The sequence below is a fragment of the Xenia sp. Carnegie-2017 genome, unplaced genomic scaffold (genome assembly GCF_021976095.1).
Source record: "Xenia sp. Carnegie-2017 unplaced genomic scaffold, XeniaSp_v1 HiC_scaffold_6, whole genome shotgun sequence".
NCBI classification, from domain to species: domain Eukaryota; kingdom Metazoa; phylum Cnidaria; class Anthozoa; order Malacalcyonacea; family Xeniidae; genus Xenia; species Xenia sp. Carnegie-2017.
In genome coordinates this window covers 21078242-21095154 of record NW_025813526.1, presented here as the reverse complement: position 1 = coordinate 21095154, position 16913 = coordinate 21078242, and the positions used below count along the sequence as shown (strand labels likewise).

Sequence of the window (16913 nt, the reverse complement as noted above, 5' to 3'; positions counted from 1 at the left end):
AACACAGGAAGAATGTATTTACACACAGAGAAAGAACGCGACCGAATCTATTTTTTGTGAAATGTTGATTCATGCAACACAGAGCTTTCAAAATTATACTTTTGATCATATGTTAGTTTAACAGTGTTAAGGTTTACTTTCATTGCATCCTTTACTGTTATATTTATAGTGTTTTTTTATTGATCATAAGCATTTACAATTGCGTGCAGTTGATAATGAAAATGCATTGATAACTTACAATGGGTTATTCAATAACAAAGGTCTTTTCATAATTTGAACTGACTTTTGCAATAATATACACGTATGGAATTTTTGATTAGTGAAGTGAAAAAATCGATTTAAAGTTTCAAAAATCTTGTCTTAATCATTCACATTCAAATCCTATTTTAGAAAGGTGATCCTTTATTCCTGAGTTTATACTTGTTAAACTTTATATTATTTAGCAGTAGTCCTTTGGAATTTGACTCATTTCAATGTTATTATTTACTCTGCATGAGGTTCTTATTTATGTATTTTTATTTCAATAACAATTGTTTTTAGTCAGTGATGTATACTTAGTTATATAACTAGAATGTTCTACATAGACGTCATTAATGTTTTATAACAGTGTTTGATGAAAGAGATCCTGACAAACTCTTCATCTTCGTTCGTTATTTAAATGTGTTTATGTAACAAAACTTGCATGGATAAAAGATTGATGTAACCATAAGGTATGAATTATGATCACGATTTTTTAACTGATATGTATGTGGTCGCGTTCTTTATAATAAATCTCTCATCTTTGTAAAGTATGTGACATGTAAAGAACTAAAGCGAGCATAATTTTGTCTACACCAGGGGTCTCCAAACTACGGCCCGCAGGCCAGATGCGGCCCGTTGGGCTTCTCAATCCGGCCCGCAGAGGCACTTCAGAAAAAAAATAATATTATTAAACAAAATAAATTTTGTGCAGAAAGTTTACGTTATGTCGCAAGCAAACTAGCAAGAGTGGCTTACGTCAATATTTCTCCCAACTTCCTCATTCCGTTTCAAGCACACTGCGAAATTTAAAAAGCTGAAGGATAACGTGGAAATTTTTTATATTCTTTGGCCCTCAACATGCTGGATGAAAGTTCATGTGGCCCTCTGGCTGTAAAGTTTGGAGACCCCTGGTCTACACGGTCGTCATATATGAAGTCTTATTTCTAAAACGAAGGTAATTTGTCGAAAGTAAAGCGAGATTCTGAAACTTTATTACCAACTTTACATAACAAATTTGCAACCGAAGCATCTCGATAATGTATAACTAAACATTCAAGAGAAATCGTATTTAAGTTGAACACCATATTTCAAACTATTGACAATAAGCTGCATGGTAAAGACAGTAAAACATGTTCAAAAGTATGGGGGAGGCAGAATAACATGAGAATATTTTCTACAAGTCGAACGCTGAATTTTTCTTTATAAACTATACTTGTCTATTGAAAAAAGGGGAATTTTTTAAAAATTTATGTAGGGGGGGGGCACATGTTTAATTATGCATCACCTTCCTTCTTTGCTGACGCCACTCTTGACTAATCTCTGTGTGTCTAGCATTCTGTTCATAGTTGTTTACAACAAGCCATTTTTTTATAAGTAAGAAAATTTGAAAAATAAGCAGAAGTTAAACGCATAAAGAATGTATTTACACACAGAGGAAGAACGTGGCAGAATCTATTTTTTGTGAAATGTTGATTCATGCAACACAGAGCTTTCAAAAAAATATTTTTGATCATATGTTAGTTTAACAGTGATAAAGTTTACTTTCATTGCATCCTTTACTGTTATATGTATAGTGTTTTTTTATTGATCATAAATATTTACAATTGCGTGCAGTTGATAATGTAAATGTATTGATAATTTACAATGGGTTATTCAATAACAAAGGCCTTTTTATAATATAAACTGACATTTGCAATAATATACACGTATGGAATTTTTGATTATTGAAGTGAAAAAATCGATTTAAAGTTTCAAAAATCTTGTCTTAATCATTGGCATTCAAATCCTATTTTAGAAAGGTCATCCTTTATTCCTGAGTTTAAACTTGTTAAACTTTATATTATTTAAAGTAGTCCTTTGGAATTTGACTCATTACAATGTTATTATGTACTCTGCATGAGGCTCTTATTCATGTATTTTTATTTCAATAACCATTGTTTTTAGTCAGTGATGTACACCTAACTATAGAACTTGAATGTTTTACAGAGATGTCATTAATGTTTTATAATGTTGAAAAAGATCCTGACTCACTCTTCATCTTCGTTCCTTATTTCAATGTGTTTACGTAACAAAACTCACATGGATAAAAAATTAATGTTACCATAAGAAATGAAATATGATCATTATTTTTTACTGATATGTATGTGGTCGCGTTGTTTATATTAAATCTCTCATCCGTTTGTTGAGTATGTGACATGTAAAGAACTAAAGCAAGCATAATTTTGTTCACACGCTCGTTTTACTTTTGAAAGAAAGTAATTTTAGAAAATATAAGCAATATTTTAGAACTACACTAACGACATAACAAATTAGCTAAAGCAGCATCTCAATTAAGTATGACTAAACATGCATGAGAAATCATATCTAAATTTATATACCAACTTTCTAACTATTGACAATAAGCTGCATGGTAAAGGAAAGCAAATCCTTTTCAAAGGTATGGGAGAGGTGAAATAGCATACTTGTCTATGGAAAAAATAGGAATCTGTGAAAATTTATGTAGGAGGGATAGCAAGTCCAATCAAGCATCACCTCTTTTTTTGCCGACGCCACTTTTGACTAATCCCCGTGTCTCTAACAAAATGCTGTTAATTGTATTAAGCAAACCTTTCATTTTAAAAGTAAGAACATTTGTAATATAAGCAAATGTTGAACTCAGGAAGAATGTGTTTACACAGAGAAAGACGCAACCAAATCTATTTTTGTGAAATGTTCATTCATGCAACACAGTGAGCTTTTAAAATTATACTTTTGATCATGTTTAACAGTTTTAAGGTTTACTTTCATAGCAAACTTTACTGTTGTATCCACAGTTTCTTTATTGATCATAAGTAATTATAATTGCGTGCAGTTGATGTTTGACATGTATTCGTAATTTACAATGGTTTATTTAATAACAAAGGTTTTTTATAATAAGAACTGACTTTTGCAATAATATACATGTATGGAATTTTTCATTAATGAAGGAAAAAAATCCATTCACAGTTTCGAAAATCGTGCCTTAATCATTGGCATCCTGTTTTAGATAGACGATTCTCTATTCCTGAGTTAAAACTTGTGAAAATTTATAAGATTTAGCAGTAGTCCTTTGTAATTTGAGTAATCTCAATGTTATTATGTACTCTGTATGAGGTTCTTATTTATGTATTTTTACTTCTATAAAAGTTGTTTTTAGTCAGTGATGCATACTTAGTTATATAACTAGAATGTTCTAAATAGACGTCATTAATGTTTTATAACAGTGTTTGTTGAAGAAGATCCCGACTCACCCTTCACTTTCATTCATTATTTAAATGTGTTTATGTAATAAAACTCACATCGATAAAAGATTGATGTAACAAAAAGGTATAAAATATGACCACCATTTTTAAACTGATATGTATGTGGTCGCGTTCTTTTTAATAAATCTCTCATCCTTTGTTAGGTATGTGACATGTAAATAACTGAAGCAAGCTTAATTTGGACGACGAGGTCGTCAGATATGAAGTCTTACTTCTACAACAAAGGTAATTTTACAAAAGTAAAGCGAGATTTATATCCACATTACGGAGCTAATAAATTAGCTATGGAAACATCTAGATGAAGTATGGATAAACATGCATGAGAAATCATATCTAAATTGATATACCAACTTTTAAACTAATAACCATAAGCTGCATGGTAAGAAAAACAGTAAAACCTGCTCAAAAGTATTGGGAGGAATAATAGCATGATTGTATTTTCTACATGTAGGACGCTGACTTTTCTTTACTTACCTTTGCATTCATCTCTAGTGGATACAGTTTCTGAAGAGGCCTGCTTATGTGCAGTGGCTTTCCCTTGCTAACAACTTTGACTTGCGCTCCTCAGACTATATTATTTTTTCTCTTGATCAATCTCTCAATTCTTGCTGTTTTCCCAAATCCTCTTTTCAAACTTTCCTCAAGCACAAGAACTACATCACCTACTTTCGGACACAAACTACCCTTTACTTTGCCAACCTTATGACACTCACTTATACTTGTTAAGTAATCCTTCCTCCACCTGGACTGAAAATGCTTTCTCAATCTCGCTAAATACTTAAAACCTACGCTTGACCACTCCTGAATCTTCGTCATTAATAGTATGCATAATTCTTTTGTCTGGAATAGATGTTAATCTTCTTCCAAACATAAGATGTGCAGGAGTCAGTACATTTACATTCACTTCATCTTCATACCCATAAGTCAATGATCTAGAGTTTAACGTACCTTGTACCTTAACTAATGTTGTTAACAATTCTTCCTCGTTCAATTTAGCGCTACCCAACACCTTCTTCAGACAGCCTTTCACCAATGCTACCATTCTTTCAAAAAATCCACCCCACCGGGGTGTCCTCGCCAAATTAAACTTCCATATCAACCGATTTCCTTCCAAATATGATTTTACTTCCTTAATTTCATCAATCCCCTTCAACGCTTTCTCAGTTGCTTTAAATGTTTTGGTGTTGTCCCAAACTATTAGCGAGGGTGCTCACATTCTAGCAGTAAATCTTCGCATACAATTTAAAAAACAAAGTGCACTTAAACTATCAACTAAATCAAGACAAATTGTTCTTGTAACACAGCAGGAAAATAGTGCGATGTATACTTTTACCATCTGTCCACCTTCATTTGAAAACAATAGACCAGCAAAATCTACTCCTACTTTAGAAAAGGGTGGTGAATACTGAACTCTAAAATCTGCTAAATCTGCTTGCACTGGTGTTTTATAAGCCTCTACTTGATGTCTTCTACAAATCCTGCAATTTACGACCGCACAGTACGCCTTTTGGCTGGCATCTGCGTACCCATGCAAGTAACACTTTACCTTACCAAGTAAATTACCATAGACATATCTCGCCACAACTAAATCCCTGACTCTCTCTAAATATTCTATACATCTCTCCCATCGTTTTTTCTTGTCACCTTCCAGCTCATTATCGCTATCAGCTTTCTTAATACACAGCCCCTGAACAATAACTTATCACAAACTACAACTGGCCTTATAATACCTAAAGGATTGAATAATCCTGCAAGTATACTTTGTATATTTCGTTTATTTGGAATGAATGCATTTGCACTTTAAGCCATATTCCAGAGGCTAAATACAAAGAGATCCTACTTACACTCCCATCCCAATCCTAATACTTTCTCAAAACTTCCAATGATATTATTTTCCCCAACTGATGCTTTAGCATCAGTTTTTTCATCAACCACTTTCGATGTACTAAATTCTGCCCTTCTTTCTTCTAAAATTCTTCTTTCTCTCTTTTCAATTTCTTTCAAAACATTCTCATCGTTACTTAGCCACTTCCTAAGCCTAAATTCTCCTGCAGCCAATCGCTCACTTGCTGACTCATACAACCTCATTCCTTTCTTCTTGGATTGTTCATCGGACACTAAATCATCAACATAAAAGCTATCTCTGAGTTTTTTAACAATTTCCCTGTCTATCTCTATGAATGAGTTATTGTCATTTTTGCTTTTCGACCATTTTACTGCGTTTCCTGCTAATTTCATGGCTAATTCTTACAAAATCAGCATAGAAACAGGACATTGTTTAGTTTGAATCTAACAAAGAATTTCATTGATTTAATTGCTTTGCTCAGCTAAACGAAATCGTCAAGGCAACAAGGGCATCTAGTACAGCAAACAAATACAGCATTGGCTAGGCATGACACAAAGCGCTTTGAGTCTTTGACTTGTAGTATAATGCTACTACTTTAGAAATGTACCTTTTTGAAGTGCCTGTAAAATACCATTTATTGCAAACAATCTTTTAGACTTTATACTAAAAACACAATATCTGACATCATTGAGAACTTCTTGTAGACGGCTTTGTGCAAAGCTTATGATACCAGGCATTTCCTTACAAACTTGTCATGCTAAGGGAAAAAAAATTGTTAGGCAAAATATCATCGCATTAATTAAAAAGAAACTGAGAATCCCCTGTTTTCTCATCAATCTAATGGCTTCATCAATAAAGACACTCAACTTATTCAGGAATCCAGGTGATACAATAATGAAAACAGAAGATGCATCAGTTCTTTCGTGCTAAAGTGGTTGCTTGCATGCAAGTCAAAAACAGAAAACAATTTTACAAACGACTTTGAAAAATTTCTATAATTGTGTTGATTCAAACTAAAGCTTGATTCATCATGTCTACTGAATGCCAGCTCTTTTTTAGACAAATGTTTGACAACCTTCATTTATATTTACCTTTTCTTCTAATTAGGCCTTTATCCTCATTATGTCGTGTCTCTTTTTGTTCTTAAAAACAACTTCAACACACTGGTAAAAATCCCTGTTCATCAAGTTCAACATTTTATAAAGTTGAACAACAAAATTTCATTTTATGTTTCTTGAAATCGTCAGAAAAATGATGCTTGTTTATACATTCAATGTTTGTCCAAGTTTTGGATTTGCACGAAACAGCAAAGAGTATGACCATGCAGTTAACAATTGATTTTTGTCCTCACAAACATACATGTAAACAATCTTTTCTCCCTTATCAAGTTGATCAGAATCCCCTGCCTCTCATTACAAGTCTTAGCGTGCAATTTGCATGGCTTGCGACATTCTGCTTTTTAGCATTTTATCCAACGGAATAACCTTTGTAAAAGCTGAAAAACAATTAATATAACCTGCTCTTTTATCTGCAGATTAGAGGTGCAATTGTATTTTCAAATGCAATAAAACTGTAGCTAAAACGATGAAAACTTTGAGGTATTTAAAATAGTTGCCCTAAAAAATTTCAGCACCCTCAAAAGGAAAAATTCTGCGGCTGATTTATAACTAACCCTCCCTAACAAAAAAGGCATTATTTCATCAGCATTTATTAAAAAAACTTGCATTTCAAGTAAAATTCAATGAAAGTGGTACACTGACTGCATGAACTTTTGCCTGAGACTAGGAGTTAATGGAATTAAAATTGATGAAGAATTTTTACCATTAAACTATCAATCTTCGTAGCCCCAAAAATACGATTGGGTGCTATCCAAATCGTCTATCATTTGTTGGAAATGGTTGCAAAACAAAAAAAAATTCCTAAGTCATATTTAAACACGTGCGTTAGACTCTAGAATGCATCAATATCAACCTTAGTCTATTCAAAAAAAGGCTATTACAACATTTTAAAAAATCCTTAAAAAGAGTAGCTATATTTGCTGTTTATGACGATAAAAAATGCGAACTACACTTTAAATATCGTTTTGTTTTTAATGTTTGTGGCATTTGTTTGGATTAACCCTTTAGGAGCCAGGCCCTTTTTAAAAGTTTGTACACGTCTCGTTTGCCGATTTTGCCTGTAAGCAACAACGGTCTCTAGAGGGTTAAGGCTGCTTTAATTGACAAGAGCTGTAGCATGTATCCTGTTATTTAATAGCTACTTATGTTCATTTGCATTTATAGCATGATGCACGCGAAGTTGATTAAATAAATAAATAAATAAATAAATGTATGTATGAGTAAATGTATTTGATTTCATCAAATGTAAAAAACTCTCGATTTTCATGATAACTAATACATTTTTCTTTTATATTAAATTTTTGGAATTGCTTGATTTTACTTGTCTTGATGATACAACAATTTTTTTAGATGGAATCAAGAGAAAACAGAAATCTATTTTACATCAGAAGAGTAATTAATGTGGTACAAACGGAACTTGCTCAATTTTTCATTAAACAATGGAACTCTCGTTACAAATCAACTTATGGAGAATGGGATGATACACACATCAGTGGTAACAAATTTTACAATTTAGAATCAAGAAGAAGGTTAGACCAAAAAACTCGACAAAAATATCAAGATGGAGATACCAGTAAGTGGGACTGTACGATATTATTTGATGCAATAATTTTTTCAAATTCAATTGGAAATCACCTTGACAAAAAAACAAAGGATGCTGTTCATACACTTCGTGGTGAAAGAAACAATGACGCTCATTGGTATGAAAGCAATTACTCAGATGATGATTTTGATGGAATAGTCAATATCATTGAAAAATCATTTCAATATTTAAAATTTTCCCTCGATGGAATCAATGAAATAAAAAATAATCGAAACAAGTTTAATTCATTTCAAGTTCTTCCTTCAAAACCCAATCATTTTCTCGTTGAACGCACTGAATTACGAGATAAAATTATAAAAGATCTCGAAAAATTAAGGAATGATAACAATTATAAACTGACATGTTTCTACATCACTGGTAATCCTGGCAGTGGTAAATCACAACTTGCAAGAAAGGTTTGTGAAAAAATATCGAGTGATTGGAAAAATAGAACTTCGTTTGTAATGACTCTCGATGGAAAAAATGAGGAATCTCTTTTAAAAACTTACTGTGAACTTGGATACCGTTTAAACTGTGACAAGTATATGATTAAAAAATTTGAAGAGGAAAATACTTCCATCCCAGACAAAGTGAAGAATTTGCGATCGTTAGTATCCACACGATTAAAATTCTGGCAAAATTGGTTGATCATTGTAGACAACGTGGCACAGCTTAGCAAAATTTCTTCATTACTCCCCCAAGTTGGTGATCCCTTGTGGATAAATGGACAAATCATAGTAACTATCCAGAACACAGAAGCCGTACCTCAAGACGATGAGTTTAACAAACATATTTCTATCAGAAGTGGAATGAATGATAAAGAATGTTGTCAACTGTTGGAATATTACACTAAAGATGATAATGCTGATGATCAATTGTTGCATGAAGTATCTCACGTATTAGATTGTCAACCGCTGGCTTTGGCTGCCGCTGGCTGTTATGTCAGTCGTGTAAACAAAGCAAACTGCTCATTTACTTGGAGACAATATTTAAAGAAAATATCTTCAGAAGAACAAGAAAACATGGACGCCACTTTTATTCAATTTAACTCGGTGTATCCTAGAAGTATGTTACAAGCTTCACTTTTAGCTGTCAGACAAAATGCTGAAGAATCCACAATATTGGCAAATGTTATTAACTTTTTTTCCGTGATATCGTTTGATCCTATACCACGAGACATTATTGTTTTTTATGTTCAAAGAATAGATCCCAAACACTCAAAGGAAGATATATGTCTTTGTTTAAAGGACTGCTCATTGTTCTTGCATTCAGAAAATAATGAAATTAGTCTACATCGCATTGTTCACAAAGCAATTATTGTTTATCAATCTGAACATTCAAATGAAGAACATGAAAAGGAAACTAACGTTGATCAAACATCTAAAGCACTTTACATGTTTAAAGAGAGAGACGACGAAATCAAATTAATGCCACATCTTGAAAAAATTGTTCAATTATTAAAGACCAACAAGACAAAAATCAACATGAACACTTTACAAGTTTTCCGATATTTTGTTTACAAATTAAGACATTTTGGAAAATACGATCTTGCTCTTGAATTATTGCATAAATTTAACTCAGAAGAATCTAGTTATGAAAAAGCTTGGTATTTTAATATCCTCGGTGTTTTATATCATGACACCGGGAAGTATAGCAAAGCTATAAATTATAACGAAAAAGCTCTGGAAATTCGAAAACAATCGTTAGGTCCAAATCATGTTGATTTCGCTGCGTCTTTAAACAATCTTGGTATGGTGTATAGTGATACAGGAAACTACAACAAAGCTATAGACTTTTACGAAAAAGCTCTGGAAATTCAAAAACAATCGTTAGGTCCAAATCATGTTGATGTCGCTGGGTCTTTAAACAATCTTGGTACTGTGTATTATAAAACTGGAAACTACGACAAAGCTATTGAGTTTTACAGCAAAGCTCTGGGAATTCGAAAACAATCGTTAGGCTCAAATCATGTTGATGTCGCTGCGTATTTAAACAATCTTGGTAATGTGTATTATAAAACTGGAAACTACGACAAAGCTATTGAGTTTCATAAAAAAGCTCTGGAAATTCAAAAACAATCGTTAGGTCCAAATCATGTTGATGTCGCTACGTCTTTAAACAATCTTGGTAATGTGTATTATGAAACTGGAAACTACGACAAAGCTATAGAGTTTAACGAAAAAGCTCTGAAAATTCAAAAACAATCGTTAGGTCCAAATCATGTTGATGTCGCTATGTCTTTAAACAATCTTGGTAATGTGTATTATAAAACTGGAAACTACGACAAAGCTATTGAGTTTCATGAAAAAGCTCTGGAAATTCGAAAACAATCGTTAGGTCCAAATCATGTTGATGTCGCTGCGTCTTTAAACAATCTTGGTAATGTGTATTATGAAACTGGAAACTACGACAAAGCTATAGAGTTTAACGAAAAAGCTCTGGAAATTCAAAAACAATCGTTAGGTCCAAATCATGTTAATGTCGCTAGGTCTTTAAACAATCTTGGTAATGTGTTTCAAAAAACTGGAAACTACGACAAAGCTATAGAGTTTTATGAAAAAGCTCTGGAAATTCAAAAACAATCGTTAGGTCCAAATCATGTTGATGTCGCTGCGTCTTTAAACAATCTTGGTAATGTGTATAGTGATACTGGAAACTACGACAAAGCTATAGAGTTTTACGAAAAAGCTCTGGAAATTCGAAAACAATCGTTAGGTCCAAATCATGTTGATGTCGCTACGTCTTTAAACAATCTTGGTAATGTGTATTATGAAACTGGAAACTACGACAAAGCTATAGAGTTTCATGAAAAAGCTCTGGAAATTCGAAAACAATCGTTAGGTCCAAATCATGTTGATGTCGCTACGTCTTTAAACAATCTTTGTAATGTGTATAATGATACTGGAAACTACGACAAAGCTATAGAGTTTTACGACAAAGCTCTGGAAATTCGAAAACAATCGTTAGGTCCAAATTATGTTGATGTCGCTACGTCTTTAAACCATCTTGGTAATTTGTATTATGAAACTGGAAACTACGACAAAGCTATAGAGTTTCATGAAAAAGCTCTGGAAATTCAAAAACAATCGTTAGGTCCAAATCATGTTGATGTCGCTGCGTCTTTAAACAATCTTGGTATTGTGTTTCAAAAAACTGGAAACTACGACAAAGCTATAGTGCTTTACGAAAAAGCTCTGGAAATTCAAAAACAATCGTTAGGTCCAAATCATGTTCATGTCGCTTCGTCTTTAAACAATCTTGGTGCGGTGTTTAATGAAACTGGAAACTACGACAAAGCTGTAGAGTTTTAAGAAAAAGCTCTGGAAATTCGAAAACAATCGTTAGGGACTAGTCAGGTTGATGTCGTTAAGTCTTTTAAATAATCTAGGTGTGTTGTATTATGAAACTCGGGAATATGACCAAGCTTTACAGTTACACTTTGATAGCTACGTGTTTTAAAGAAAATTGTGCCTTCTAAATTATGTTAAGCCTATTTTTAACACATAGACCGTAGGAGCAAGGCTTCCACCTGCCAAGTCAGCTCCCCTCTCCCTCAGAAGGTATTTTTGGTAGTGAATAAAACGTTTGCAATTTGCATTTTGTGAGGTAAAATGAACCTAAAGATGTAATGATCCTTGTCTATATATAGTTTCACTGATATCTAGTCAATAAACTTACTCTACAGCCGGGAATCATCCTAAGTAGAACTTAGAACTGCCCATGCCCTGAATTGGACATTCTTCTTTAGACTTTATTTCTGAAGTAATTTGTTTTTATGCTATAACCAAGTAGAAATTTTTATTGTAAAATTAACAATAAAAAAGTATATTGGGATGACAGAATTTTGTTAAATAAATACTATCCTGTTAGTTTTTCATATTCTTTGATACATTCAGTAATTTTTTACCCAGCTCCATAAGCCTATGACCATATTCCAGGATCCTATAATTTCCAAGGGGTACACCTTTCATACCATACATACCACCCCACCATATGGCAGCCAATATTCCTGTACTGTCACTATCTCCACCATGAAACATAGAACAAGAACACAATTGAAACCAGGAATCTTTTGCCATCATCAAAGCATCATAAGCAATCATTGGTGCATCATGACTACTGGACCCACCCCAACCTGCATAACTGACAGATTTATAAAAAGCATCACGTTCAGGTATGTTATGTGTCACTGGAAACTTTGGTTCACTGGTTCCATTCATTAATCCCCAGTAGTAATATACATGGGGGTACGAGAGCACAAAGTGCTCTCATATCCCCCATGTATATTACTACTTTTAACCGTGGATAAAAACTATCTTTATAACAGCGTAAAATAAGACCATGGTCCAAAGACGTCCCTCTGGCAAAAGGTCATGTAAAAAAGCTGTGTAAAAATAGTCATTGTTTCAAATGGGTAAAAACTATCTTTATAACAGCGCAAAATAAGACCATGGTTCAAAGACGTCCCTCTGGCAAAAAGGTCATGTTAAAAAGCTGTGTAAAAATAGTCATTGTTTGAAAGGGGGGTAAAAATCTCGAGGTTACAATCTATTGTTTAAAAATATGGAATCTATATGTTTTTGAAATATATAGGTGCGTTTAAATTTTACAAACGGTCTTTACAAACAAATGTTAACAAGCATCGGTTCGGAGAGCATTCGGCAGCACAGAGCATAATGCAAGATCATGAAATGATCTTGCTCAGATCTCGAGCAGAGAATGAAATGCTCGAGAATTCTGGAACCCCTGGTGGGGAAAATTTTCACGAAGTGAAAATTCGGGGTTCCCCCATACATTAGATGAATATTCGAAGAATATTCGAGAATAACAGAGGCTTAAAAAATGCTCTTCAAAAAACCGTCTTTAATAATCAAGTGTTAATAATCAAGTGTTAATAATCAAGTGTTAATAAAGCATCTTTTTAAATCATTGTTAGGGGCGAAGAATTTCAGGCAACTAAGCCTGAAATTTTGAGCGCAACAATGTCATAGATGCTCTTTACAAAATATGGAATCTATATGTTTTATATAATTTTTGTTAAAAGTGTTTTTACTAACTGTTTCAGGATTTTGAATTTTTTTGTATATCGCTTTTGTATTAATTACTTGTTACAAACAGTTATGTGATATGTAGTCAAACATGAGGAGCAGGTATGTATGATATTACTCTAACAGAGGCCTACGTACATGCTTACTACACATTATAACTGTTTGTTAATATTTAGTTATTTGAATTGATAAGATAATGACCATAAGCATAACTTTTACATCCATTAGCTAATATGTATCGTTTATCATCAAAACAGCTGAGTGATACTTTATTAATCTCATAACTATTAAGTTGATGATTCACACTTCTGATAGTTTTCATTGTATGATGTATTTGTTTCTTTTCAAATAGTGTTTGTTTATAGTCTTCATGTTTTATTTCGTTTTTAATAATATTTTTCTTAATTCCTTTAGCTTTTTTATCTCCTTTATTATTATCTTTAATATAACTATACATCTTGCTTCTTAAACCAATGAAATCTTTAACTACTATTCCAGCGGCTTCGTCGATCATTTTACCAATAGCCTTCTTATTAGTCTTATCATGATATTGTGAATTTTCTGGGTAATCACTAAAATCAAATTTATCTTTATCAGCCCAAAAATCTTTATAAGCATCTTCAGTTTCTATTTCATAACAGAGAGAATCGGTATCAGTGAATAATAGTTTAGCTTTATCACCATACCGCTTTTTGATATAGTTGTAATGAAAATCATACATCAACGTTTTACTTAAATCTAAGATGCACATACCTACATATGCTGGCCTATTAAGGGTTAGTGTTTCTTTGATCTTATGTATAGCCACAAGGTTCTTATTGAAGATTTTACTACTTACATAAGTAGGTTTTGAAGCTAATTTTAATAATTTATCTTTATTAGTTACTAGTCTAACATCTACTCTTTTTCGTAAGTTTTCCATAGTTTTACCAAATACCGAATTATTCATTAATTTGAAGAAGTCTTTTTCAAAAGAATTTTTTGCATTAGTTCTTTTTTGAGTATTAAAGTCTATTTATTTTTTCAACAATGGAGATTGATTAAATTCAAGTACTCTATGTACTTTTTTTAATTTTAACCCAAGATCTAAGTATAATTGAAGATTTCTATAATGTAGCACATACTTCTCTTTATTTTTTAAAGTAGGAATCAGTTTGCTTACTAATCCTGTTGATATATTATAATTATAAGCAATTGTCTTACAATATTTTGACAGCATATCGCTAGTTACCTTAACTTTTTCTGGTGCTAGTGGATAATCGTTATGTGAATCATGTAGTTTTTCAGGGTATTCTAAATCAACTTCTAGAATTACACCTTTTTTACTATCTTCTTTATATGTGGCTAAATTTATGTTGTTAATCTGTTTCTTAGTAAGCCATTTAAAATTACCTGTAGGTAAATACTGACTCATACCCATCCATATAAATTGTTAGCATCTAAATACATTATATATTTTGAGGGTTTATTCTTATCAAATGTTTCCATATACTTATTATTAGCTTTACCATATCGGTTAGAAATGTAAGAAACACCTCCTCTCATACCTTTTTCAATGAATTGAAACATGTCAATATCAGTCATTAGTTCTAATTTAATATCTGTCATTTTAAGCATAGCATCCCAAGACAACCCGGGTGATGTAAAATAATGACATGGGTCTAAGTTATAGTATTCAAGACATGTTTTTCGAAAGTTTTCAAATACATCAGCTAATAACAAAACGTCTGATTTCAGATATAGGTTGTGATACTCACCAATGTTTTTAAGATTAAATGTATTCCACACTTTTTGTGCATGATTGTATTGTTCATCTAAAATATTCTCATCAGTAAGAATACTATAAAAGTCTTTTTTTGAAGGCAACCCCTCATCAAACTTTTCAAAACTATCCATATAATCATATGGGTATATACCTTTTATAGTCATTAAATTAAGTTTTTCACCTTGAAACTGCTTAGAGGTATACTTAAATGAATCTTTAGGTAAATTACTAACAAGCTTTTCAAGACTAGAGCTCATAAATTGAAAACTATCAAGAAATGTTAAATGGTTTCCTAACATAAAAGCCATATACTTTTCCATATTATTTGGTATACAATTTATATTCATCTGCTTTTCCTCACCTTTTTTGTTTTTGTATGTATGCTTATTAATAATAACTCCGATCTCTTGCATAATAAAATGGCTATCGTATCCCCTTAAATTGTGAAATATTACTGGAATCTTTAATTTATCAGAGTCTATTCTAAGTTTTAAATTACAATCTTGATGTGCTGAGTTTCTGTATTTGCCAGTGATATGACAATAGTCTCTAACTCGAATATCTTTGTTAGTATATTTTTTGTTACAAATATGACATTCATCAGCTTTTTTAAATTCTTCTTCATCATCAGAGGTCATTTTTAATGGTTTATTAAAGTGGGTTTTCATAATATTTTTACAATATTTAACTTCTTTTAACATAGCTTCCATAAATTTGTAAACAGCTTTTTCACCTCTATATAGTTGAATTTTTTTCGTAAATTGATCATCATAACAACAAACAACTTTATATCCATAGCCGCAGTCTGTGTGCTTCTGATAGGCTTCGGTGAATGATTTTTTATTATTCTGATTACAACCAGATATCTTTTCTGTAATAGCCTCAAAGTCTGCATATATAACAAATGGTACTGGTTGTTGCTTATGATAGTTGTTGAATTTCAGTATGTTATTATGTTTATCAGGCATTTTTATTGATTGTATACCATTTATTAATATACAGTTTTCTATATGGTTATTTAATATTTTTTCAGAACTAAAACATTGAAGACAACGCATACAAAAATGTTTTCTTTCTTTATGCTTTGTTTGATTATACATAAATTTATTAAAATCTTTTATTAATACATAATGTTTGTTTTCATTATCAGTTATCAATAGTAGTTCCATATGGTCTTCAAATTTTTCTTTTAAATGAATAATGGATATGGTTGTTTATCTTCATAACCGAAAACGTTAATGTTAATTCTGTTTTGCTTTTCGATTTTATTATAATGTTTAACCGTCACTGGAAAATCAACCCCTTCATAATTAAGCTTTTCAATATATTCTTTATCAGATTTTTTAATTCTATGTGCGCCTTTATTTTGTGGGTTAATATGTCTAATATGGCACCATCTAAAGCATTCATTATCTCTATTTTTGATATTAATTAATCCTTTTTTAGAGTTTTTAATCTCTTTTGGTAAATTAATGTATGAAGATCCTTGTAATGGCTTGTATTTAACAACATTAAGATAATGATTATCTATAGAGCGAATAGCCCATGCAGAACCTTCTTGTTTAAATTTACCAATATTATTTAATATATTTTGTTTTGAAATTTGTAGTGATTCAGTATTATTTTCATTATTTGTAATTGTTAAAGCTTGACTGTTGAAATAAGCTGTTTTTGTTAAATGATCAACATCACCGTTATATTTTATTTTAAATTTTTCAAATGTTACCTCAAGCGTTTCAATAAATTTTAATCCTTTCATTGTTGTTAATATTTCTTTAATATAATATGTAAGATACTTTCTTGTGCTCTGCATTTGTATTAATGGTATTTTAATGTCCATAATACTTATTCTATATGACTTTGTATAACCTTTAAGAGCATTGTTTGTTTCTCTTATTTCAACTCTTGGTGTTGGTACTGGTTTCTTATTTTTATCTGATAGCATCTGTGTATTGTTTTCATACTCTTTAACCATCTCTTTTACATTCTTTCTTAGTTTTGGGACGGGTGTCAATAATTTGATTAATTCGTTT

The 16913-nt window shown here is 31.8% G+C and overlaps 1 protein-coding gene and 2 long non-coding RNA genes across 7 annotated transcripts in view; 2 read left to right on the top strand and 1 right to left on the bottom strand.

The window, feature by feature from the left end:
- The window catches only part of LOC124457939 (sorting nexin-29-like), a 61751-nt gene that overhangs the window by 12304 nt on the left and 32534 nt on the right, over positions 1–16913 (bottom strand). The window lies entirely within an intron of this gene.
- On the top strand, positions 524–7889 carry LOC124457947. Of its 2 annotated transcripts, XR_006952900.1 has the most exons (4): positions 524–710; positions 3495–3585; positions 3665–3746; positions 7836–7889. It is a non-coding gene; the product is annotated as an uncharacterized LOC124457947 (long non-coding RNA). The 2 variants fall into 2 exon arrangements; XR_006952901.1 differs by lacking the exon at positions 3495–3585.
- LOC124457945 lies at positions 9741–11754 on the top strand. Its single transcript, XR_006952898.1, has 2 exons — positions 9741–9785; positions 11424–11754. It is a non-coding gene; the product is annotated as an uncharacterized LOC124457945 (long non-coding RNA).